Below are 24,126 nucleotides of genomic sequence, written 5' to 3'. Positions count from 1 at the left end.
GGTATGAGCAATCTTTGTTCAATTTAAACCTAGCAAACATTTATTTAGCACTTTTTCTTTGGAAGACCCTATGCTAGGAGTCTGAAGGATTTCTCATTTTGAAAACGCAAACTTTGGAGCTCACTGTGCCTCTGGTTGCTGCTACTGTCCTTTCCCAGAAATGTACTCCTGCCACGTATTTTATAGTGCAAATGCAATGCACATATGTTGTTTGAATTACGTAAACAGTTGCATTTGTAAATCTGGAATGTTGTTGAGAGACAATTGGCCCTTAACAGACTAATTCCCAATTCTCTTCTTTAATGTTGAATATTTCCACATTATGCTTGACCTAAATTTTATGTTGAACAACTTTTCCCCTCAAATGGCAAGTTTTTAAGTACCAGATGTAGATGTGCAGGGAGCAATTGTCCTGGAAATGTACCACCCTGGCATGCATATTATTTCCAACTAAAATCAATTAAATCCAACAAACTCAGGAAAAAGGGTTTTTTTTGTTTGTTTTACTTTCCCTTTGTCTTAAAGAAGATTCAGATACAAAATCCTGCTTTTAGAAGGGAGCCTTGACTTAGTCACCTTAGGAATTGTACACCCTAGCATTAGTCAAGAAATCTCTAAGTCTGTTAGGCTAGATACCCCTGCTTCTGTCCTATTGTTTCAGAGCTGCCTAGCAAAACTTTTTCCTGCCATTTGTATTTCACTCCTCCTTAACTACCTGTTGATAAATCACCAATTACCACTTCTGATATCTAATATACTTCGTCACCTACACCAAGCCTTAGCACCTTGCCCAATGCCTTGCCAAGGCACTTAATATTAGTTAAATAAATAAATGGATGGATGACTTGCAAATATCAGTAGTAGAATCTATTGTAACATTAATACAGCTTCTATGAATAAGTCTTGTCTCTAGGTGTGTTTAAATTACTGGAAATTCCTATATATCTAGTTCTTTAAATATAAAGCATGCTATTATACGTCCATCAAAAATGCAAATATTTGTTCTAGAGTGGTATACATCTATCCTTAAATATTGCAATTAGTAGTAAAAATACACTCCACAAGGTACATTTCTTCTTGTGCTTCAATTCATGAAACTATCAGTGATGAAATGGATAGTTTGATAATAGTATTACCATGTGATATCTAGGAGTGGATCTATAACTCCGACTGAATTTTCTTCCTTATACGGGAATTTTTATGAGATCTCTTAAAACATTGCAATAATTTTCTCATTTTGACTAATAATTTTTCTCTATAAGGTACTAGGAATCCACCCTTTTCTCGTACTAAGTACTAAAGTTAGACCAGCCAGGATAATATTTTTGCCAACAAAAAATCTTAAAGAAAATTTGGAAGTAAAATAGAAAAGTTTAAAATAAAAAAGGACTTTCCAGTATTATAAAACAGTGCTAAGCTTTTAGCAGACACATTTAATGAGTTAATAACAATAATACTGTTACTATAGATAGTCAACTAGTTATTAATAAGAAAGAGAGCAAAGTGAATTGGAGACTGAGCTTAATAAACTGGGAGCATGAGCTCCTTTGCTTCACCAGGCAGGAAGCTGCAGCTTCACACCCCAGGGATCATAGCCAAGGGGATAAACACTCCTCCCTCCCCCACTCTGGTACCAGATGGTTGGGACATAGTGGGAGATGTTTGGCTATAGGGCCCTGTCACTCTAACTAGGAGGTAGACCTATCAAAACCCTGCAAAAGCTCGGGAAGTTGATTGGTTATTTTGAAAAAGCACCTGGTCCATCCCAAATCCAAGCTAATATAATCCCATGGGAACAAAGATGCGCTCACGCTCTCTTTCTCTCCATATGACCCACACACACTCTATTCATTCACGTGTTCTCTTTCTTGCCCAGGAACACATGACCACGAGGGTCTAGCAGCTACCAGGGCCAGCAGCAGACCACATGGGCTCCAAAGGTTTAAGCTTTAATATGAAACAGAAAGTCTGGACACTGGCCCCTATTTTGGCCTTGCTGAGGACATGATTGGACTTTTTCCATGGGAAAATAGATTGTGATAAAACATGGAAAACTCAAGGGCATATTTTCACTCAAGTAAAAACCTTGTCACAGCACAATCTCCCACGTGTAGGTCCTTGGATTGCTTTCCTTGTGATCCCATGGAAGAGCCTGGTTTCCACCGACAACTATACCATTTTACAATCATGTACTGTTATCCGTTCTCCCAGGAACCTTCACAGATGTAATCTTACCGAATTGTCACGTGAAACCTGTGGAGAAACCAGGCAGTCTGCCTAAGATAGCCAGGGTGCTATCTGAGACTCAATTCCTATTGTTCTTTTCAACGTTTCTGAGCCTTCAAGTCATTGGTCATCACAAGATTATGCATCTAGTAAATAATAATTATTTATTAAGTGCCTACATAAAAATAACAACTTTGAGCTGTTACTCATATTATTTCATCTGTTCTGCCAAAAAGAAAAGTTATGCTTTTATTTTCTCCTTTTGGCTAGCAACCAAACTGTTTAGAACATCAAAGTAGTTAAGTTTCATTGACCATCCTATGCAATAAAATACATGGGGACTTTTCCCCACTTTTAATAAAAAATGAGACATGTAAGTAAGAAATCTTATGAGGTCTGGAGGAAAACATATCTTTTCCTGTTCTATTTATCCTTCCTATGACCCTCAACTCTTCACTAATCTTTAGTGCTAGAATAAATCATAGTTCAGAATTCTGGGAAATTCCAACTACAAAAAAAATGAAATGAGCTACTTCTCAACTAATATTGTGTGTGTGTGTGTGTGTGTGTGACTGTGTAGTATTCAGCTTCTGATACAGAGAAGAGTAGGCTCTAATGCAGAGCAGAAAAAATCTTAGTTGTGTATCAACTATTCAAAGTCCAATAAAAGTAAACTAAAAAATAAGATGTTTGAAACAGTTTTAGAAAATAAAGCCAGATGTGAGTTTTAATGCTTTGAGATGGACTGATTTCTACTTTTTTCAGTTATATAAATAAAAATAATGTTCTCTTTGGGCAAAGTATTATAAAAATGGCATACTGATTTTAGAGTACTAGATGCACTACTAGTAAGCACTTTTTTTGATTACCTAACATTTTTCAGTTTCAGCATCCTTATTTTCAAAATAGCAAATTGGGACTATGAGTATTTTTCATCCCTGACTTTCTGTCATTCCAAATTTCTTTCAAAGACCTTTTAGCTAGTGATAGATCCATGTCCAATGCTTAAGGAACTTCTTCATTAGAATGCGATGCTCTCTCCTTAATACAATGCTAAAATTGTGAATCACAAGTTTAAAAAGAACATTCTGTGAAAAAGAATAGTTGATCTTTTATGATTAGATGTCAACAGTACAAAAAGTACAGAAAAAGTAAATGATTTTTCCTTGTTGAGAACATGCATCTCTTTTCTATTGTTAGTTAAAATGTTAAAACACTTCAGTCCATGTATGCAAGTGAGCAGACACTTGTTTAGAGACTTCTGGCTGGTCCTTTCATTGAAAGGAGATTTCATTTCTGATGCCTTTTTTACTGATCTCTTAATGCTGCACATTTTACCAAGAGCTGTTTTCAAATACTGAAACATGTTGCATCAAACATCTGAATTGGACTGAGTTTACAATGCACTTTCACACATACCATCTTGTTTAATCTCATTATAGCAAAGCTGTGTTACGGGTCACATTGTCACTATCTCCCAGCATGGCCAAAACTGAGCAAATGCTATTCATGACCTTGAGTATTTATGGTAAACAGAAGTTACAAAATTAACAATCCTTGCCAGGACCTACGACTAATTCATCATACATTAAAGGAACTAGGACTTCAAAATGCCCAGAATAATGTTCAGTGTAAAGAAGAAAACTCAAGAAACTTCAGTCATGAATGTGCTGAATCATTTAAGATCTTTCTGGAAAAAATTACAACCAGTTTTCATGGCATGATTTGGATGCAGTGTGGTCAGTACTTTAACATTCATACTACAGCATAAAAAAAGTATTTTAAAGGAAGTATAGCTCATGTTCAGAGAAGGGCACAAATCCCAAGCATACACAGCCTGGCGAGTTTAAGAACAAGGTATCTCCGGCTTCTCAGAAGTGTCCCTTGTTCCCTCTTCCAGTCACTAGTACCCTAAACAATCACTATCCTGACTTCATTATAAAATTTTATGGAAATAGAATCATACAGCAAAGTGGTCCTTTTGCCCAACATTAGGTGTCTGAGCTTCATCCATATTGCGTGTGTAGCTGTAGTTTGTGTAGTCTCATTGCCGGGCTGTATGCAATCACATCAATATACTTCAGTTTACTTACCCATTCTAATTTGGATAGATTTCAGTTTCTAGCAATTATGGTGCTGCTCTAAACTTTCTCACACATGTTTTTTAAGGAATTGTACACGTTTTTGTGAACATACCTATGCATTTTTTAATCCTTGCTATGTCATTGGGTATGCATATATCTAAGTTTGCTAGACACTGAAAACTGGCTTTCCAAAGTGGTTACACCAATGCACACTCCCACCAGTAGTGCATGTGACCTCCAGTTGTTCCCTGTCCTAGCTGTTCCATATCGTCCGAATAGCTGGGATTACACCATTACTTAATGACATGCTTGTTTTTCTTGTACACCTGTAGTTAGGAAAGTAAATGCTTTTGAAATACTGAGCTTTTATGTATTAACAAAGAAAAAATAAAATAACCTGATTCATCTTTGTTGTAAAGCTAGCTATACTAACTATATCTTGAAAGTTTTGAGAAAGATGCAAAATATATAGTCACCCTAAGCATGTTGTTTTTATGAGAAAGCACTAAGTGGGATCATTGTTTTAATGTGTGAGGTTGGAATCAATCTATGATTTTCAGCTGACGAGGTGGAAGATACGTTAAGTTCACTAAAATAAGGAAATTCTGGATACTGTAAAGGGCTTGGGGAGGGAAGTAATTTCCCTCCCCCAAGGAATAACTTATTCTGAGATATTGAAAGGATTTTTATACAGTTTATAATGTGAAAATAAGTTGGGCACTTCTAACATAAAGAATTCTCAAACACTGATTATTGGTAACCCAAGTTGCCACAATCCTTCCCTACTTCCCTATCAGAGATCTAAATGATGTAATTTACAAGGGAAATCAGTAAGACCAAAGGTGCCTTCACAGCTTAACTTGTATTTTGGTTTAGAAAAAAAAATTAGAATTATGGATCATTTGTCATCATTTTTAAAATTTAGAAATGATGAAAAGCTTTTGTTGACATAAGATATACTTCTCCTTCAAGCGAAGTGAGAAACTTGGGGCTCTGAAAACCCTAAGTGCTGTTTGGCGGTGATGGCAGCAGGAAAGCTCATCCTTCTAAGTCTTTTCTCACAACCCGGCCTTTCCCACTTTTCCTGTCAGCTGATCTCTTATCACCTTACATTTGGATTGTTTCCAATATCAATTTTTGCCTGTCCTAGCTGTTGGTGTTAAATATCTGCTCTGGAAAAACAACGCAAAGACGTGCCCATAAATTTTGCCATCTAGAAATCACCAAACTTTATTTAGTTATGAATCTCTATTCAAAAAATATTTGTTGATCCCTACATAGAAGAACTTCCAGAAGGAGTGAAAGAAATAATAAAAGCTTGAAATCACTAATATAATCTGATGAATAAAATATTTTAAAGGACAAGTATAGAATTTAAATAAAGTTTAAATTTATAAAATAGCCCTTCCTATATTTCTATAATTTTAGATTATATTTCTAAATATAATCTCTGATGGAAATAGTGAAAAATCTGACTTCTGCATTTCATACTAGTATGAGGATTTCATGAGCCCATTAAGAAAACCATTCTTTTTCCTTTTGTTTAGATGAAATGACTCATCTGCATTGTATTTACAGCAGACTATAAACTCCTAGGGGGAGTGAAACCTGCTTTGTATTAATTAATCATCTCATAATATGTAATATCATGACATATAAAAAGTTATATAATAATAATCATCTGATTATTTGTTAAGAAATAAAATTATAATGGTGATAGCTAACTTTCATTCAACATTTCCAAAATGTCAAGAACTATGTATGTATGCACTTTTATTTTCACATTTACTTTTTAAAATGTTATTAAATTATTGTGCGGACATTGGTTAATAAGACTATGTAAGTTTCCAGTGTACAATTCCATGTTACATCATCTGTGTACTGCACTGTGTGTTCACCACCCAAAGTCAAGTCTCCTGTCACCATATATTTGACCTCCTTTACCTTCTTCTTCCCCCCTCCACTCTCTCTGCCATCAGGAAACCACCATGCTGTTGTCTGTGTTTATCAGGGTTTCTTTAAAACTTTGTTTTGTTCATTTATTAATTTGTTTCATATCTCACATATGAGTGAAATCATATGGTTCTTTTTTTTTCCTGACTTTTTTTGCTTAACACAATACTCTCAAGCTCCATCTGTGTTGTCACAAATGGAAGTATTTCACCTTCTCCTATGTTTGAGTAGTATTCCATTGTATAGCTCAGTGGTAGAGCATTTGACTGCAAATTTACTTTCAAAAGTACCTCCTAGAACCATTACCCCTATTATAGATGAAGTATCTGAGGCTCACAGAAGGTGACTTGCCCAAGGCCACATGAAACAGGCCTATCTGGTCCCGTAATTATCGTGCTTTCCCAAAAGAAAGTGCCCTGGGGGCAGGAGCAGGATGGGAGGCAGGGGGGAGATTGCTGTCAAAGAGCAGTAACTAGTCATGAACAAAATATATATTTAAATTTGAACCTCAACCACTGACCACTGCAAGTCCCTGAGTACACTGGATATCCACTCTGAGGTGTTCTCTTGACCTCATGCTGACAATAAGGGATTATTCTTTTTAATTCTCTCATTTCAGGAAGTCATGTTCTGCAAAGAAAAGCATTATTGAAATGATGTATAGTACTAGGCTTTTTCAATTAGAATTTTGCTCCTATAATGACTAAAATGGAGATGATAGCCTAAGTTCTGAGGCTGAAGCGGGGGACCCCAGATGGGTTTGTTGGGAGATCACCTGTGCATTCTAAATAACAAATATTTAGTATTGTGCTGGCCAAAAGGTTTGTTTAGTTTTTTCCTGTAAAATAAGAGACACATTTTTCATTTTTACCAATAACTTTATTTATTTGGGTATTTTGAGTATGCTGGCAATCTCCCATGTAGTATAATGTTGATTGGTCTCAATTAATGTCTCGATTTGATCGCTGTCAGCTTCAACTGGTCTACCTGACTGTGGAGCATCAGTCAGAGAGAAATCTCCTGTATGAAACTTCACAAACCACTTTTGACACATTCAATCAGTCACAGCACCTTCTCCATACATTGCACAAATCTTTTTTTTTAAATTTCAATTGCATTTTTACCTTTCTTGAAATAATAAAGCATGATATGCCAAAATATTACATATTTTCTTCCATCTTCAGTATTAAAATGGCTACACAAAAATTCACCAATTTTGATGTTTTGTTTAATGCATGCTGATATGTGAGTACAATACAATCTAACAAAATTGTTTCAAATGAAGTTGAAGACAACTAAGTGCTATGAGAGCCATCTCACTGGGAAAAAACCAAATGCACTTTTTGGCCAACCCAATACTTCATGTGTGTAGGGGGAGGAGGCATTAGATATACAACTCATCACAATTTTACAATGTTAATCCCATAACTGGAGTTCAAATAAGATTTTGTATAAGTTCAAAGAAGTCTGAGTGAGTGATCCTCAACTTTCAAGACCCTGGTTAGGATTCCTTTGTAATATTGTGCCCCTCAGCTGAAAGCCTATCTAAGAAGAATGAATAATGCCAAGATTCTCCTTGAAAGAAGGGGGTGGGGATTAGAGCAGCTGAGGCCTCTGTCCCCACAGCCAGACATTGGGTGATGAAGCTTCAGCTGTCTCACCAAATCATGCAATCATAATTATTTTAATGATTAATGATGTAATTTCTAGCTCTATTAGACAGACAAAAAGAAATGGATTTTAAACTGCAAAAGGGATGATTAGATGCCCTAGGGAAAAAAAGTATCAGTCATTGGTAAAAATAGTCACCATTCATTGAGCATTTGTTGTTGGCCAAGCACTCTTAAGCACCTTACAAGAATTATCTTGTATTCATAAGACCCTGCAAAGGGAAGTAATTCCCCCTTTTTTTCAGATAAGGATATTGAAGTTTGTCACAGCAAGGTGCTACTTTAAGCTCAAGCAAGTTATCAGTGGCTTAGCCAGACTTCCCACCCAAGTTGACATATCTCAGAAAGGCATGTTGTTTTTAGCACAGACCACTTCTTAGGTTGTGGACATTAGGGTACTAGTTTTATAGAACAATAAGAGCTAGAAGGTTTAGAACAAATATGTGTAAGAAGTCAGACAAAGCTTCAACAAGTTTATTTACTACCACTGTTGTCAAAATGCACTGGTAACATGCATCATGAATCTGCAGCTAAGGGTTTTAATGTCTAGTGTCTAGCACTTTCCAAACCTGTTTTGTCACAGAGCTCCTTCATTTCTGGCATAACTAGCATCTCTACGGACTCATTGCATGGGGCAACATTTAGGGAAATCTGTACTGCACTCATCTGCTCTGAAGTCTCCTTTGGTAGAGACCTTCAAAGGAGTCATCACATTTCATGGGTTCCTAAAAACAGAGACAGTTCAGATCCCTAGTGGCTACTTGATTTCCCTCGCCACCACACATTACCACATGCCTGGTTTGTGCTGGTGAATACCAAATGGGGGACCAATTCCACCTTCACAAAACTCTTAACTGCTAAGAAATTCTTCACCTTCTAACATACTTCCTTTCCCCTGTAAATTAATCCATGAAGTCACTTCTTGTCACCAAACCACAGTAAAACAAGCCTTTCACTGCAACCCAGTGTGGGCACCGTCCATTTCATTTGTTCCCTATGAACCTGTTGCCACCCTTCACTGACTGAGGGCTGCAGACGAGTGCTACTCACATTCTGATGCAGTTCAGTGTGAGAAATATGGGGGCAGGGAAATTCTAGATTAGGTGTTCTTTGTCTACAGCCCGAAGGACAGAAAAAGGACTCCTGTCCAGTGTTGCAACATCTCAGACCCTCTGCCTTTTGATATTTCCCACGCTGTTTATGTATGCATGAGAAGACTCAGAGTGCAGTCACTGGAGAATTAGATAGCAATGCTCTGCACACCTACGCAAGTGTTCCCTTAAGGTGCTTTGTGATGCTCAACAGCAGCCTTCAAGAGCAGTGCTGACATGAATGGCAGGCACACCCTGATGCCTGAGGATTAGGGCACGCTTTGTTCCAAAACAGACATGGTTTGCACTGTATCAACCCTAACATCACCAGACAAAAAATGACTACGGCCTCCTCTTTGTACCACCAGCTTTCTAAAGATAAAGCATTTCTCTGTGAGTACAGGCTCACAAAAATGATATATGTTTCTTCTCCCTGCTTTGAGATAAGGTGAGTAAAGGCAGAAAAATAAAGAAATATAATATTGAAGTAACTGATACAGTTAGTTCTCTGAATGTCTGAATCTTGTAAGCAGATGAGTATAATCCTACACTTGTTGATTACAAATTCCCAGAAGGCAGTAAGTATCTTTGGCTCACAGGCCTGTGCTCAATCCATTAAGCTACACCATCCAGGGCAGTAAGTATTTTATTTATATCTCTAATCCCCATAGTTCCTAGCACAGTGACATGCATTTAGAAGGCAGAAATAGTGAAATTAATTAATGAATTAGTTTATTCCAATTTCTTGGTTAGAAAAAAAGTTGCAAAATCATTTTTTAAGAAATAGGCTTTGACCTGCCCTGGCTGGTGTGGCTCAGCGGATTGAGCACCAGCCTGCAAACCAAAGGGTCACCAGTTCACTTCTCAGTCAGGGTACATGCCTGGGCTGCAGGCCAGGTCACCTGTAGGGGGCATTCAAGAGGCAACCACACAGTAATGTTGTTCTCCCTCTCTCCCTCTCTTTCCCTCTCTATAAAAAAATAAATAAATAAAATCTTTAAAAAAAGAAATAGACTTTGGCCAATTTCAAATGAGACCTCTTCTTGGATAAAATTCAGGAATGTTTTACAAAATCTTATAGGACCATCAGTTCCTTGAGAATATAGTATTCAATTTAGGATTCGAGGCAGGGATTTAGTAAAAGTGACTTTGTGCCTTAAATACAGAACCTGTCCCAACTATCCTACAACTATATTCTCTTCCTTAGAACTAAAATATTTCAATACTCTAATTCATAATTATTTAGAAATAAGCAGAGAAAGAAACATAGGTGTGCCCATACTATGTAATTTCAAATATACTTAATGAGAATGCAAAACATGTTTTCAATTAATATTAAATAATATTTCTGACTTTGGTATTTAAGATATTTCAAGTGCAATCTGAGACACCGGCACTGTAGGCTGGCAACAGCCATGGAGTTTTCTGCTAATAAGCCCTGTCCTTCCTCATCTCATAAACATGGAATGGAAAGCTGGAAAGATACATGAATGTGGCCAAAGGTGGCACAACATGTTACTGGCAAATTCAGAACTAGATACCAAGTTTGGTAGTTCCCAGCTCAATACCCCAGGTTGCCTGTCCCCAGAACTGATCTCACAGCTTTTCTAGATTTAGTCAACATCACCCCTGTTGATGTGGGAGCCTCTCCCTGCTGGATCAAAAGACTTACCCTCCTTAGGAACAGGGTTGGGGCACTTCCAGTCAAGATGGCGGCATAGGTAAACACGGCTCACCTCCTCACACAACCACACCAAAATCACAACTGAAATATAGAACAATCATCATTCAGAACTGCCAGAAATCCAGCTGAATAGAAGTCCAATATCTATGTAATTAAAGAAACCACATCCATCCAGCCTGAAGGAGAGGTGGAGACACAGAAAAGGCTGGTCCCACATCCATGTGTGGTGGATAAAAATTTGGGAGGTATGTCTTGGGAGTGAGGAGTCCAAGCTCAATACCAAGCCCCTCAGCCCAGGGTTCCAGTTCCAGGAAGATAAGTCTCCATAACTTCTGGCTGCCAAAACCAGTAGGGATTGAGTTGGTGGAGAAATTGCTGGAGTCTCAAGCAGTTCCTCTTAAAGATCTACACATGGACCTACTCAGACTCATGCTCTCTGAGCTCTAGCACTAAAGTAGCAGCTTGAAAGGCACCAGTGGCATACAGAGAGAAAATATAATGTCTGGTATCAAGGCAAGAGCTTGGGGACAGGTTTCCCACAGACAGAAAGGTGGGTAGAGGCCATTGTCCCCTTTCTGAACCCTCCCCCTGCCACAGAGCCACAGAGTTGGCAGACTGGTGCCATATCTGAGACTCCATCAACCTAGAAAACACTATCTGCCCCACCCTGAAGATCCCCAAGACTCTATCCCACCCAACTTATGGGACCACCCAAGCAGCTTTTCCATATAAATAGCTGGTCTTGGCTCATGCTTCACAACTGCCTAAATCTTCTCAAAAAAGCAACAGCTAACTTCAGTGAGCCCCTATCCCCTGTACCTCTTGCTAAGTGGCCTCAGGCCCAGCACTAGGAGCAGCCAGCCTACATTCACTGCTTGGCTTTGCTTGGGAATCTCCAAGTCCAGCACAAATAGCAGCCTGCAAACTGCAGATTTACAAATCTGCAAATTGCTTTATTACTGATGTAGGATGACTCTGGTCAAAACACAGGCAGGGGCTGACCTTGACATGCACAACCTGGGAAACCCAAGAACCTGTGCATTCAGTGGACAGCTACAGACCACATTAGAATACCACCATCCTTCACCTGAACAGCTGATCCTCCATAGAGGGTAGAAGTTGGTGGTCAGTGGTCACAGCCAGTCCTTTTAGCCAAATAGCCTGGATAAATCCCTTCCATTGACCTGCCAACAACAATCAAGTCTCAACTACAACAAGATGGTGTAATCAGCCCACATGTAGGGCACAACTTGAGTACACAGCCAGGATGAAAAGGGAGTCTGTGCTACTGGACCCTACAGGACACCTACTACATTAGACCACACTACCAAGACAGGGAGTCATAGCAGCTCTACCTAATACATAGAAACAAACACAGGGAGTCTGCCAAAATGAGGAGACAAACAAACATGGCCCAAATGAAAGAATGGATCTAAACTCCAGAAAAAAAATAAATAAAAGTGAGATAAGCAATCTATCAGATTCGGAGTTCAAAATACTGGTTATAAGGATGCTCAAGGAATTTAGTGAGGACCTCAACAGCATAAAAAAGATCCAGTCAGAAATGAAGTATTTTCTAATTGAAACAAAGAACAATTTACAGGGAAAGAACAGTGGAATGGATAAAGCTGAGAATTAAATCAATGATTTGGAATGTAAGGAAGCAAAAAATGAGTAATCAGAACAACAACAACAACAACAACAACAAAAACAATCCAAAAAACACAAGGATAGTGTAAGCAGCTTTTGGGACAACTTTAAGCATTCCAACCTTTGCATCATAGGGATGCCAGAATGAGAAGAGAAAGAAAAATGAATTGGAAATCTATTTGAAACAATAATGAAAGAATATTTCCCTAATTTGATAAAGGAAATAGACATGCAAGTCCAGAAAGCACAAGAGTCCCAAACAAGATGGATGCAAAGAGGCCCACTCCAAGATACATCCTAATTAAAATGCCAAAGGTTAAGGATAAAGAAACAAACTTAAAAGCAGCATGAGAAAAGTTAGTTATCTACAGGGGAGTTCCCATGAGACTGTCAGCTTATTTCTCAAAAGAAACTTTGCGGGCTAGAAGAGATTGGCAAGAAATATTCAGTTGTGAAAACCAGAGACCTACAGCCAAGATTGCTCTACCCAGCAAAGCTATCCTTTAGAATGGAAGGGCGGATAAAGAGATTACCAGGCAAGAAAAAGCTAAAGGAGTTCATCATCACCAAACCATTATTACATGAAATGTTAAAGGGACTTATTTAAGAAAAAGATTAAAACTATGAACAATAAAATGGCAATGAATACATATTTACCAAAAATTGAATCTAAAAAATAAACTAAGCAAACTAGAAGAGCAAAGACAGAATCACGGATATGGAGAGCATATTGATGGTAGCCAGATGGTAAGGGAGTGTGGGGGAGTGGGTGAAGAACTGAGGGGATTAAGAAGTACAAATAGGTAGTTTTAAAATAGCCATGAGGATGTAAAGTACAGTATAGGAAATGGAGTAGCCAAAGAACTTATAGGCATGACCCATGGACATGAACAATGGTGGGGGGATTACTTGAAGGAGTGGGGTGTGCTGGGTGGAGGGGGACAAATTGCAAAAAATTGGTTCAACTGTAATAGCATAATCAACAAATATAATTTAAAAGGAGAAACAGGGTTGTTGGTTTTTTCTTTCCTTGAAAACCCATTGTTTCACATCATTTTTTCCGAGAGCTTTGGCTTTAACATTTTTTTCCCCTAGCACATACAGATTTTATGTGTGTTAACAGACTTCAAGAGCTAAGCAGTCACATGGATGCACCCTGAGCAAGACATTGAAAGGAAGATTTGTCTGATAACCATAGGTGGATAATGAATAGAGTAATAGCTTTATCAGTGAATTAATCCTTGAAGACACCCACTTGAAGTTTATCAGCCTTTTCTTCTATTATTTAGAGAACCTTCTCTCACAGTGTGATTAAATCACTTATAGGACATAGCCCTTAATCTTTCATCATCATGAAAGTTCTCAAAGTTCTTAATCCAGGTAAAAGAAAAATGGAACTCTACAGAGTTAACCTAATCAGATTTTCTCGCAATATAGAACAATGAAGTTATGAAGAGAAAGAAAACAAAATAAACCCTTGATCTGGGACCCAGACTCCTGTTATAATCATATCTCTAAAATGATTCCCTTGGTGGCAACTTTAACAGTGCAGTTAAATGGTACATTGATGCATCACAAAAAGAAGCATTGGGTTTAAAGTACCCTTTAGAGAGCCTTTACTTAATTTATTTACATATTTATTTGTTTCATTTTCTCTGCCACATAATGTACCAAGTATTTTTATTGCAATTGTTTTCATCAGAATAAAAAGAGTCTTAATACAGTCTAAGTAACATCTACTCTTACTGAAGAAAGAACAATTTTTCTTGAGTTATAGTGTCCCCTGGAATGAAAAGGGTTTGATCTACTTTTTTAGGAATATTTTCCAGGTCTCCAGGAATCAACAGATGGAGGGGGGGAAAAGTGCAAGTCAGAAGTCCCTGTGTCACATTGGGTCTGCATTTACTGACCTGGAGTTCCTTCCCGCCTGGGTAAGGAGGGTTAGCCGGGCTGATGCAGGAGCCCAGGTCTGCCCTGTGTCCAGGGCACCTAATGTCAGCCAGTTGGGACAGGATTCCAGGGGTGATCAGTTTATCAGCCACAGAGCTCTTAGGAAAGCTCACCCCTGAAGGATGGGCCCCGTGAGAGCAGAACACTATCAACTCGACCATCTGAGCTCTGCTTCCTATTATGACTCCTTTCAGGAGGAGAAATGACTTCCTAGTGGTTGGGCATGTTTAGATTTATTGCTTTATTTGCTGGCTATTGAAGGGGAAAATCCACTACATGAATTCCTTAGCAATGCTGAAAGGTCATTTGTCTCATCAATTCTGTCCTTCCTAGCACTCTTTCTACCTAGAATTTCTCTAATGGTTATTTCATAATTCTAGCATTTGGTCTCATGAAATTCTAGCATCCTCTGCATGAAACACCTATTTTGGCAAAGTTCAAAAGGTCTCCATATTCATTGAAAATTATGTATTTGGGGGCATGTACTTCTAATAATTCCCAAATTTTTCTTTCCATTGTCAGCATGCCCACATTCAAGCAATTTTGAAACATGCACATACATTTTAAGTATCTAGATCCTCAAGGGTTATTTTGAAGAAGTTCTTACACAAATATGTATAACTGGCATTGAGGCAGAAGAATTCCTTTTCAATGATATAGTATACATATTATTCGCATTATGTCCCTCCAAAGAATAATGTTTATTTTGATTACTATTCATGATAACCCCCAATGTTATGATTACTACCATAATATGTAAGGCTACATTAACTTAAAAATGTGTTGTAAACAATAGTCAATATTTGGGTTGCACAATAGATTATTCAGATAACATCTTTTAATGTTCATTTAATTCTTATTATTAATAAGAATTGTCTAAAACTTGACTTTTTGACTCAAATTGACTGTCCATGATATATGGTTACATGCACATTTTAACTCATTTGAGGTATTGTGGTCAGTTCTGTGTTATACAGCATACAGGCCCCATGAGGGGTCACCATGGCACAGTATTAACAGATTCTGACTTGCAACTGGACACGTTGGATGGACCGTTAAGTAGGGGCCCTCCTCTGGCCTTTTACAAATGCATCAGCATCCTGTGAGGGTCCTTGAGCAGATGTCACCAGCCCAATAAATTGCAGGTGTCAGTATGTGGTACAAGTATTTGGCAACATCTCGAATAAAAGGTAGCAAAGCAGAGTGGAAAAGTGGCTTTGGAGTCAGACAGGCTGCATTTAAATCCTACTCTGACATTTGATCTGTAAAAAAACACCTTGGGCAGCTTATTTCACAGTTCTCTGATTTCTAGAGAAAAAAAAAAACAGTAACCATAAAGAGCTATCTTGGGTTTAATACGGTTAGCCATACAGAGCAGTGGTTAAAGGCATAGCGTCCTAAGTTCTAGTCCTGCTCTGTCATTGTGTAGTGGCTCGACTATGGGCAAGTTAACTTCAGTCACTCCACATCTTTGTTCCTTCACTGCAACACAACTTCTCACAGGGTCTAGGGAACATTGCACTTAAATATCAATGAAAACCATCTTTCACAATATTGGCACATAGTAAGCACTCAGTATTAGCCATTTATTTTTATAAAATGCATCCCAAGTTCCTAGCATTGGTAGGTACACAAAACCGTAAGCACAGTGTTGCTCTCATTCATGCCCCTGCCCATGGCCTCTGTTCTGTGCGTTCTCGAGCAGGAGGTCAGGATGAGACCAAGAGTGACTGCACAGCTGGTGAAGGGAACTTATAAAATGTCCTGGCACACAGTCTACTGTTTAACTTTATAGGACTTATTTTTAAGCCCCTAAAATTATTTATGTTTTTGAAATATCTACTCCTTAAGCCACATATTTTCAGGAAAAAACATACTTCAGTTATTCTCTCTACTGAAATATCTGTTTATTTTGTACATTGGCTATAACTATTTTTTAATACACTACAACAGTTGTAGCCAATGTAAACACTTAGCAATCACGATACTTTAGAAATGTTTTTGTGTTTTCATTAAACAGTGTTTATCCCAAGAAGAAATGTTTTATGTCTTCTGCATTATTTTGAAAATAATACATACTTATGACATAATAGTATACCACTTTAGGAACTTTCTTGCATTTCAGTTACTAAAAATTGGTATTTACATAAATTTTCCTCAAGCATTTGTCCAATTCTCTCAAGTATACTCTTTGATGATTTTACACGTACATGTTCCTTTCATCTTCTAAAAGCAGATTTGTTTATCTCCTCATTCAATCAGAATATTTTAGGTGAATCCTGAAATAATTATCAGCTTTTTAAAAATCATGTAATCACAAGCAGGTATGGATGTAAATGATATGCACATTTCTTCTGATTTAAAATGTACTTACTCTTTGTAGCAAATTTCATATAGATGAATTTTTAAATTACTTTTAATATATAGTTTATAAATAAAGGTGGCTTAACTCTGTTACTATCTAAATAACACTGTTAATTTCTAAACTTCAAGAATGTGGAGGACATTTCTAGTTACTATTGGTGCATAATTTATCCAAATGTTATTTGTGTATATGTGTGCACATATATGTCCATATATTATATATAAGTACATAGTATTATATTTAAATTAGCAGCAGATTATGCTATTAATGCTGTCAAGGTACCATCTTTCTCTAACCATTTCTCTAATCATTTTTTCTTTCCACACTCTCCCTTCTACTACCATCACTACTGTTCATGACCATCGTACCATCCATGCCCATTCAAAAATTATGACAGGAGATACCAAGAAATTCTGTGTTTCTATGCTCTGCATTCCTTCTGATTGTCTCTTCATCTTTTCCTACCCTCCATTCATAACCCAACACACCCATCTGGGCCATGCACACACATGCACACGGACACAAATACACATTGCTATGCAACTATACTCCTTCAAGTTGATGCCCACAGAGAGAACTGCCTTAACCATATTTTAAAACTTATATGCTATTTTCTACTGTTTGTACATAAGTAAATGATACATATATGATGATATATTATTTTTTATATATACATATATATATCTTTAGGTATATCCACAAAAGGTATATAATTATGAATATTACTACAATTTTCTTTGGTCAAAAGTGGGTTTCCTTCCAGATGTTAATACGGAGCACACAAAGAGCTAACTACCTTTCCACTCACCCTACAACCTGAGGGCCAGAGGGAGTGCTCACGGACACTCCCTTTTGGTGTGCAGTCTTTCTGGGGCATAACTTGGAGCAGGTGGGATTGGAAACAGGGGACTGGCACACACTCTCCTAGGTGTTTCTTTAATTGTGCAGCTGCAGCCTCCATGGATGTTTGGTTTAGACAGTCTTCCATACCACGTTTAGATTATGTCAAAAGAAGTCACAGTTGATACACACAAGCTGTGAGAAAGCTGGACCTTTTAAAAACATAACTGCAAAGACCATTTTATCCCAGTTCCTGGCTAAGACCCCAGCAAATAGTAGGCGCTCCAATAATATAGATTAAGTGACTGATTGAATGCATATAATGCAAATAAAAATGAAAAGTAGAGAGGGAGACTTCTGTATTCATTTTCAGGGACGTAGCACCATGTATTCTGAAGACAGAGAAAGGAATCTAGTAGCCCAGAAAACATATGCTGTTTCCCTCTCATGCAAAAAGAACTTGACAATTCTCCATTAGAGAAACAGTAATGATCTAATTACAGAATCCCACATGGACTAAGATCAAACACAGAAGTCAAGGAAAGATCATTTAGTTTGAACATACTCACACTCTTTAATCAATAGTTTGTGCACCAATGAAAACCTTGTTCTCTCCATGTGGCCCCCATCAGTCTATGCAGAAAGCTCCAGACTCAACAGATAATATGTGAGAAACAGATCTGGTAACGATGATCTGGTATTATCAATAGTCTACTGATCATGGTGCAGCTCCCTTGCATTAATGATTGCTTAGGGTAAATAACATACTGAAGTCCAATGAAAACATCATCCATGTACAGAGCAAACATTCTATATACTCGTTAAATTCAATGCTAGTACTGAAAATATAATAAGCTAGGAAGCTTGGCCCCTGCCACCTTTAAAGAAAGTGTCATCCAGCAATCTCACATTCTTCAGTCTTGCTGGAAGTGGGTGGCCATCTCAGAAGAGCCCTACAAAGGGTATTTAGGATACAATGGACCAGGCTCCTCTTTGGAAAATAGAAACCTCACTGCCTTTCCTCATGGCTCCTGACTCAGCATTTTTGTAGAGTGGTGGATTTGCATACATTCCCCGAAGCCTAATTCTTTCTAACTTAGTAATAAAAACATGGCAAGATGGAATACACACCATGTTTCATGCATTTTAATGTCCTAATATTTGTTAACTTGGAACGAAGTAAAAATACATCCACTTTTAGCACCCTCACAAGCTGAATGCCTGGACATCTGCTCATGTCTAGCTTTTATACTTAATCATTTCACTTCTGCTTTTAATTGTAAATGTCACATTTATGATGATAGCACAAATCCTGAGACCCTTTTCAATACCACTTGCAGTCCTTTTACTGACCCTTGACTTATCTGAAATGATGGCTTAATCTCAGTTGCTTTTAAATTTACATTTATAGTCAAGAATTGTTTTCTTGAATAGTGTAATTCCATTTTTAATCTTATTTTTTGTTTTATTTTTCACATTGGCTAACCAAGTCCCTAGTCTGGTCCTTGGACTGTGTAATTTTTCTTTCATGTCTTACTCCCTCCTTCCATCACAGCTGAAGCTTTCAATCACGTTATCCTATTGCTTGCTCATTATGGTTTTGCTTTCACATTGCCACCCACTCTGCTTAATTAAATACCATGTTGACATGGTCAGACTTCTGTTTACACTAGCCCAGGCATTTCGGTACAGACAGTTCCACCCAGGGCTTCAGGATCTGTCTGTGGTAAAAAGTTAAAGCAGGTAAAATTACTCTTTGAGCATTCTCCCATATGACGTATCAACTCTATTTCCTCTTTTTTCTCCCCCTTTTCCTTCCTCCATCTCTCTTCCCAGCATGTGAAGTGGTCATCCATTCTGGGTATTCCTATCCATTTCTGATTTTAAATATTCTCCCCCATTGTCCTTAACCTAATTTGTCTCTATATGGTTATTAGCAAAAATCCAATCATACTATTCCCACTAATTATTAATTAGTAAGAAGCCTGTTCATTCATAAGCACTTATGTTCAATTCTTTTGGGAAAAAAGTACTTATTAAATGTCATCTCTGTTCAAGACACCATAGTAGGTGATAAAGTATATGAAGAAAAATAAGACACCAGTTCTCAAATTCCCAAAACATGGAGTCTAGTAAAGACAAGAGACACAGAAAATGATAATATCTTATGATAAGCTCCATAACAATTATGTATATGGACTCAGGAACACAGGTGATGGGCAGCTACTCAGAGCCACCCTCCCTTCACCTGTATATGCTGCATTTTCTTCATGCAAGAGGTACTGTTTTATATTGTTTTTGATTAATAGTAATTGCTAATAGTTACTGAGAAAATATCAGAGGGTATTTAAGGGTAACTCTAAATATATTGTATATATTAACTCATCTAATTCTCATAAATGATCCCAGTAACTTGATATTTATATTCTCAAGGCACAGAAAGGTTAAATTACCTGCTTAGAGTCACACAGACAGTAAGTGTTAAAGATACCATTTAAATCCAGTCGGCTGGACTCTAAAGCAGCACTGTCCAAAAGAACTTTCTGTGGTCATCAAAATGTTCTATGCCTGTGCTGTCAGATACAGCAGCCACTATCCACAAATGGCTATGGAGAATTTCAAAGGTGGCTGGTGTTACTGAGAAACTGAATTTTTAATTTTATTTAACTTAATGTTGGTGGTCATAGTGCCTGACCGGCAGGTCCGCTTCTGACCACTATGCTCTCCTCCTCTCCAGAGCAAGGGGCCAGGGAGGTGAGAGAGGGACCAGTCTGAACAAAAACATCTGGTGTGACCTTCCACCGGAGATGTCGACTGTTAAATAGATTGTTCTAGAAAATACTTCAAGACCTGAAGAAATAAAAGCTCTCTAGATGAAATAATTAGTATGGACCTTGTTAAATACCTTATAAGTGGAAAGATTTCGCTGACTCTGAGGTCCACATAGCACAATGCCTGCACCCTCCAGTACTCATGCCCATTTTCAATTTTATAAATTTCTTTAACATGATGTCTTATTTCCTTTTTTAAAAAACATTTCATGGCATTAAGATAATTTTCTTTTTAGACTTTATTTGTTATCTCCCACATGCCAAGCACTGTACTAAAAGGTGAGGAAAACTTCATTCTATCTATGGCCTAAAAATATAAACCCCGGGATGTTATTTAACTTCTTTCCATCTCTGTGTTCAGCTCACCAAAATAACACAAAATCACGACTCTCAAGTGCTAACAGGGCCAACCAAATACCAATGAACTTGAAGGTGAGATTCTTCATGTGCATATTACCCAAAAAGGCACATTCTTTCCTCCCACAAAGACATTCGCTGTCTTCGATTTTTTTACACACAAAGCCATCTCAGATTATCTTTTGTTCCCCATGTCTGGCGGTCAAAAATATTTGTCTTTTTTTAACTCTACTACAAGAAAATAATAATACAAGCACAATGACCAATGTCAACAGACCATAGACTATGATACTGCCAACTCGTCAGGAAATGCTGGAATGGAGTCACACTGGAGACATCAGCTTTGTCTACAAGAAGCACCTATTCATTTTTTACTATGGCTAGAATGCAGGGCCAGTGCTACCTAATACTACAAATTAGTAACATAAGCCTCACATATGGACTTTTATTGGAAGTTCACTCACATTAAATTTTTGGCAACAATTCATTACATTGTAAGAACTCAACTAGGATCATCACTGTGGGAGCACACCGTGTACAACTGGGAGCAGCTGAAGCATGGGGGCTGTCAGTTTGAAACTTTGGGACTAGCTGATTTCCAAGGTTTTTTCCACTCAAGCAGTATGAATTTCATTAGGAGAGCCTGAGATCTGGATTACTGTGGTATGATTCCAATTAAAATCACAACTATAACTGCCAGAGAGAGAGAGGCTCAATGTTACCTGAATCTTGAAAAAAGACTCATCCTGAGACAAGCCATTCATTACATTTGATAAAGTAGCTGGCAATAAGAAACTAGGAAGAAGTTCATTAAATTCTAAATTAGGAAATTTATATGTTTAGTTACCACTTATAATTCTCTTGAGACCTATGAAATAATAGACCTTTGATACTTGATGCCATTAATATTGACTGAAAGTTGTATATGTTTTCTGAAATGCAAAGGTCAGTTTGGTGTATTATTGATGAAATTTTTACATGATCAGTGCAAAGCTGGTCCTTGAGAGCAGTCCCTGGGCCAGATTATATTACCAGCCCCATGGGCGCAGAAGAAGATGCATAGCTTCCACTGTGATATGCTTAAGGTGTCTCAAAATGATTAATGGTATCTAAAAATAGCTCCAGAAACAAGAATTGACCTCTTGGCATGCCATTTATTTGTTGTGATTCTTTTGCAAGTTACTTAAATTCTCTGGACTCATTTTTTCATCTACAAATTTTTGTGAGGATTAATCAAAACATTATATGTAAAACAATGTCATAAGGTAGGTATACTCAGTAAATGTTCATTTAATTGAAAGAGTGTTTGTAACCAAGTGGTTTTGTTTAGAAGATTCCAGGAAATCTAGGACAGGGTTTCTCAGGAGAATATCTCAACACCCTGGAAAGTTGCATGAGTGGTAGGAAGAGAATAAAATTAGAGTGTGTGCCTAGCAAATTACATATAGCCCAAAGCTTATTTTTACAGCAGCCAGATCGTCAAAATCTGAACCAACTATGGAGGAGGGGAGCAGTGAGACATGTGAGCATATACCCTTATAATAAAAAACACTGAGAAAATCTAAAGATCATTTACACATTTTAAAAAACAAAGTCCTTCATTATTTGTACAGTTTTCTGTATTTCAAATCATTACTAAAGTTCAATTAAAAATGGCCCACTTCATTTTATCATATTATCAGGGCAGAAATTAAAGCATAATTGATACAGGTAAGGGGAAACAGGGCTGGAAATTCATGGTATCCAAGTTCTGCCTGTGCCAAGATTCCAATTTAGTTTATGAAAGTGTCAGAAACTGTCTTTGCTGTAGCTGCTATGACCTCATGAGACTCCCTCCATCCATGACTCCATGAAATCATCCAAGGTGGCCAGCTTCTAGGTCATCGTAATCCTTTAAATTATAGCTAAAACAAGACACAAGACCATTTATCAAGAGTAGGATTGAAGGCTGGCAGAAAACTTGGATCTTGGATGTCTATGACTTTTGTGGGGGAAAAGAAGGAGTCCTTTTGAAATCAGCAGTGATTTAAAACTTCTGATTTCTGAGTTAGTATTAATATTTGGGATTTATGTGGATTTTTGACTTCCAGTACTGTACTTTGTTTCTCTGAAACTTGTACCTAACCTACAGCCCATTTAGTAATCTCTTCTGCTTGAAAGATGGTGTGCAGATTGCCTGAGATATAGACTAACAGCTGTGTTTTTTCTGGCAATTCAAACACTTTGAATATAGGTCTTGGCAGTTGAAATGCTAGCCTGCAAATTCTGTACTGGAATTCTCTGAGAATTTATCAATTTGTGTTTAGGGACTTTTCAAATGGAAAAATAAAGTTATTCATGTTTTCACAGGCAGCTCCAAATTCCAAATAGTGTCAAGGGTAAAATGTTTCTGTGTATGAAATGCCAAGGCAGACTTACATAACCCAGAAGAGGACAACATAATGTTGCCCCAGGAACAAATTATAGGGTTTTGAACATTTGCTATTCCATAATCTTATGCCATAGGAAGTGGTTCTTTCTCACCCCTCAGGAGAACTGAATTTGGTTTTCATAAAACCTGTAAAGCTAGGAGAATTAGAAATTCAACTAATTATCATAAATAAAGGTTTTGTGTTATGTTTCCCACTTTTGGAAAGTTGTCTCTCTGAGGAGTTTTGCCAGTGGCATACTCTATGTGTTTTTCCGTGTTGTCACTGCTAATTGCAATTTGTGTACATAATTTTTTTTGTCTTTTGTTAAACAGTTGGGACTTGAGAGTCTTTGTAAAGTCCTACTGTCACATGGGTTGACAGAATTCATTAGCCACATATTTTTCCAGACCAGGTTCTTCTTACTAGTCCATATTTCACTCATACTTTAAGCTATGAAATGGGACATGGAGTACCTAATATTAAACCCAGAAAACTGTTGGGTACATTGTAATTTCTGAGAAGTTGAAAAATATGTGGAAGGTTTTCTATTTGCAGTAAATATTTATATACTTGAGTTTATTTACAAGTTGAGAGTTTCTACAAAGACAACAAGCTGGCTAAACCAGCAAGAGTGAAGAGACCAATACCAAGCCCTGATTGGTTTGGAGCTGAGGGATTCGAGAAGTAAGTTCTAGATAAGGAATTGAGAAAAAATGGAAATATGGATAAACAGAAGAGGGGTGCATCACATCACTGAGAGAAATATCTTGGCCTAGAATCTTTTAATTGCAAAGCTGATGGTTTTCCCACAACACTGCATTGCATTCTGTCTGCCACTACTTCCATTTGGGGCCCCAGCACCTGGTTGCACACTATAGGTACATATGTTAGAACATGTGCAAGCCATGAGCTTGGGGTAGAATGGTGGTGAGTAAAAAGCACTCATCATTTTTAAGAGAAATTGATAAAGCAACTATTCTTGTAGATTCTGTGTGCCAAAATTTTTTTGAAAGC

This window comes from Phyllostomus discolor, chromosome 2, assembly GCF_004126475.2.
Source record: "Phyllostomus discolor isolate MPI-MPIP mPhyDis1 chromosome 2, mPhyDis1.pri.v3, whole genome shotgun sequence".
In the NCBI taxonomy this organism is placed as follows: domain Eukaryota; kingdom Metazoa; phylum Chordata; class Mammalia; order Chiroptera; family Phyllostomidae; genus Phyllostomus; species Phyllostomus discolor.
The sequence above is the reverse complement of the archived record's forward strand: the minus strand, read 5'-3'. Positions refer to the sequence as shown.